This window comes from Rhinoderma darwinii, unplaced genomic scaffold (assembly GCF_050947455.1).
Source record: "Rhinoderma darwinii isolate aRhiDar2 unplaced genomic scaffold, aRhiDar2.hap1 Scaffold_346, whole genome shotgun sequence".
In the NCBI taxonomy this organism is placed as follows: domain Eukaryota; kingdom Metazoa; phylum Chordata; class Amphibia; order Anura; family Rhinodermatidae; genus Rhinoderma; species Rhinoderma darwinii.
Genome location: NW_027463447.1, coordinates 12,216 through 16,282, shown reverse-complemented (window position 1 = coordinate 16,282; position 4,067 = coordinate 12,216). Strand labels below are relative to the sequence as shown.

General features: G+C 33.0%; 1 non-coding gene across 1 annotated transcript; it reads left to right on the top strand.

The window, feature by feature from the left end:
- The first annotated feature begins 1,242 nt into the window (after window positions 1-1,242).
- Window positions 1,243-2,169, top strand: LOC142707515 (18S ribosomal RNA). Its single transcript, XR_012868485.1, has one exon. It is a non-coding gene; the product is annotated as an 18S ribosomal RNA (ribosomal RNA).
- The last annotated feature ends 1,898 nt before the right edge of the window (window positions 2,170-4,067 follow it).

Genomic DNA, 4,067 nt, shown 5'->3' with positions numbered 1-4,067 from the left:
CATGTATATATCATGTATATATCATGTATATATCATGTATATATCATGTATATATCATGTATATATCATGTATATATCATGTATATATCATGTATATATCATGTATATATCATGTATATATCATGTATATATCATGTATATATCATGTATATATCATGTATATATCATGTATATATCATGTATATATCATGTATATATCATGTATATATCATGTATATATCATGTATATATCATGTATATATCATGTATATATCATGTATATATCATGTATATATCATGTATATATCATGTATATATCATGTATATATCATGTATATATCATGTATATATCATGTATATATCATGTATATATCATGTATATATCATGTATATATCATGTATATATCATGTATATATCATGTATATATCATGTATATATCATGTATATATCATGTATATATCATGTATATATCATGTATATATCATGTATATATCATGTATATATCATGTATATACATGTATATATCATGTATATATCATGTATATATCATGTATATATCATGTATATATCATGTATATATCATGTAATATCATGTATATATCATGTATATATCATGTATATATCATGTATATATCATGTATATATCATGTATAATCATGTATATATCATGTATATATCATGTATATATCATGTATATATCATGTATATATCATGTATATATCATGTATATATCATGTATATATCATGTATATATCATGTATATATCATGTATATATCATGTATATATCATGTATATATCATGTATATATCATGTATATATCATGTATATATCATGTATATATCATGTATATATCATGTATATATCATGTATATATCATGTATATATCATGTATATATCATGTATATATCATGTATATATCATGTATATATACATGTATATATCATGTATATATCATGTATATATCATGTACAAAACATTATTATGCTTTTAAAGGAAAACAGTCTTCCTCTGGCTTTAGGGCCCAGCAACTCTTGGTGCAAACCCAAGTAAAAGCTGCTTCTGTAGCTTAATCCCAAAGCATTGGTCTTGTAAACCAAAGACTGAAGAGTAAATTCCTCCTGAAGCTCAAGATAGAGAGAATCTAACTCCCATAGCTAACCCCCAAAGCTAGCATTCTATTTAAATTATATCTTGTCTAAATAGCTTAAATAAAGCATAGCACTGAAAATGCTAAGATGGATCTTAAAAAATCCTTTAGACACAAAGGTTTGGTCCTAGCCTTGAAATCAGTTTTTACTTAATATATACATGCAAGTCTCCACACCCCTGTGAAAACGCCCTTAAATCCCCACTAGGGATAAGGAGCTGGTATCAGGCACAAACACACCCAAGACACCTAGCTATGCCACACCCACAAGGGCCCTCAGCAGTATTAACATTGAGTATGAGCGAAAGCTTGACTCAGTCAAAGTAAAAGAGCCGGCAAATCTGGTGCCAGCCGCCGCGGTTACACCACGTGGCTCAAATTGATATTATCGGCGTAAAGCGTGATTAAAGTTTTAACAAATTAAAATTAAATTAAGATTAAGCTGTAACACGCTTGTTATTAAGAAATCCAAAACGAAAGTTATTTTAATTAACATAACTTGATCCCACGACAGCTAAGAAACAAACTAGGATTAGATACCCTACTATGCTTAGCCGTAAACTTTTAACTACACCACAAATCGCCCGGGAACTACGAGCAAAGCTTAAAACCCAAAGGACTTGACGGTACCCCATATCCAGAGGAGCCTGTCCTACAACCGATAACCCCCGATTAACCTCACCATTTTTAGTTATTCAGCCTGTATACCTCCGTCGTCAGCTTACCCCGTGAGCGAAATATAGTGAGCTTAAATGTCTTTACACCAATACGTCAGGTCAAGGTGCAGCAAATAAAATGGGAAGAGATGGGCTACACTTTCTAACATAGAAAATACGAAAGACTACATATTGAAACCTAGTCAGAAGGCGGATTTAGCAGTAAAAGATAACAGAGAGTTCTTTTTAATCTGGCACTGGGGTGTGTACACACCGCCCGTCACCCTCTTCTCAGCTAAACTATAGTTTTTAACAACTCTTACGCCACATAGAAGAGGTAAGTCGTAACATGGTAAGTATACCGGAAGGTGTGCTTGGAAACGAAGTGTAACTTAATGAAAGTATCCCGCTTACACCGAGAAATTATTTGTGAAAATCAAATCACCTCGAGCTAAAAATCTAGCCACACCCAATCAAATGACACTTAAAAATTCCGTTTTATTTAATTAAAACATTTTAACAGTTTAGTAAAGGCGATTGAAAAATTCTTATGAGCTATATATAAAGTACCGCAAGGGAATAATGAAATAAAAATGAAATAGCTATTAAGCACAATAAGTAAAGACTAACTCTTGTACCTTTTGCATCATGGTTTAACAAGTCTAATCAAGCAAAAAGATCTTAAGTTTGACCCCCCGAAACTAAGTGAGCTACTTCAAGGCAGCCCAAAGAGCAAACCCGTCTCTGTCGCAAAAGAGTGGGAAGACCTTCAAGTAGAGGTGATAGACCTAACGAACTTAGTGATAGCTGTTGCTCAGGAAAAGGATTTTAGTCCCGCCTAAAAGTTTATTGTCACCTAAAAACTCAATATTAACTTTAGAGTAATTCAAATAAGGTACAGCCTATTTGAAACAGGATACAACCTTCACTAATGGGTAATTAAAATAATTTAATAACCAAGTAGGCCTAAAAGCAGCCACCTTTTTAATAGCGTCAAAGCTTAATTGTTTTATTATTAAATTTCTTCATCAAATATTAACCCTTTAATAGTACTGAGCACTTCTATATTTTTATAGAATTTTTATGTTAAAACTAGTAACAAGAACAAGACCTTCTCTAAACAATGCATATGTAAATCAGAAAGGACACACCACTGCTAATTAACATGCCTGAGTATAAAGTAGTAACCCAACAAGAAAATTCAACTAAATCTCATGTTAACCTAACACAAGAGCATTACAAGAAAGATTAAAAGAAAAAGAAGGAACTCGGCAAATATTAACCCCGCCTGTTTACCAAAAACATCGCCTCTTGACTAACATAAGAGGTCCAGCCTGCCCAGTGATATAATTCAACGGCCGCGGTATCCTAACCGTGCGAAGGTAGCGTAATCACTTGCCCTTTAAATAAGGGCTAGTATGAATGGCATCACGAAGGTTATACTGTCTCCTTTCTCTAATCAGTGAAACTAATCTCCCCGTGAAGAAGCGGGGATGAACTTATAAGACGAGAAGACCCTATGGAGCTTTAAACAAATAACAATTGCTATAAATATCCAAATTTCAGAATTATAAAATTTATTTTTAGCAATTTGATTACTAGTTTTAGGTTGGGGTGACCGCGGAGTAAAATTAACCTCCACATTGAAAGAAATACTTTCTAAACAAAAAACTACAACTTTATGTATCAATAAATTGACATCAATTGACCCAATATTTTTGATCAACGAACCAAGTTACCCTAGGGATAACAGCGCAATCTACTTCAAGAGCCCATATCGACAAGTAGGTTTACGACCTCGATGTTGGATCAGGGTACCCCAGTGGTGCAGCCGCTACTAACGGTTCGTTTGTTCAACGATTAAAACCCTACGTGATCTGAGTTCAGACCGGAGAAATCCAGGTCAGTTTCTATCTATAAAGAGTTTATTCTAGTACGAAAGGACCGAAAAAACATGGCCTATGTTTAATACAAGCCATAATTTAATTTATGTTAAAAACTCAATAAATTATTAATCTAACATTTAACTTAAGATAAAAGTAGTTAGCGTAGCAAAATCTGGCATTGCAAAAGATCTAAACCCTTTCTATAGAGATTCAAATTCTCTCACTAACTTTGAACCTAATAAATGTAATTTTTCCACTATTTTATATTGCCCCCATTCTTTTGGCAGTTGCATTCTTTACCCTAATTGAACGAAAAGTTTTAGGGTATATGCAACACCGCAAAGGCCCTAATGTAGTAGGCCCCACGGGTCTTCTTCAACCTATTGCTGACGGGGTA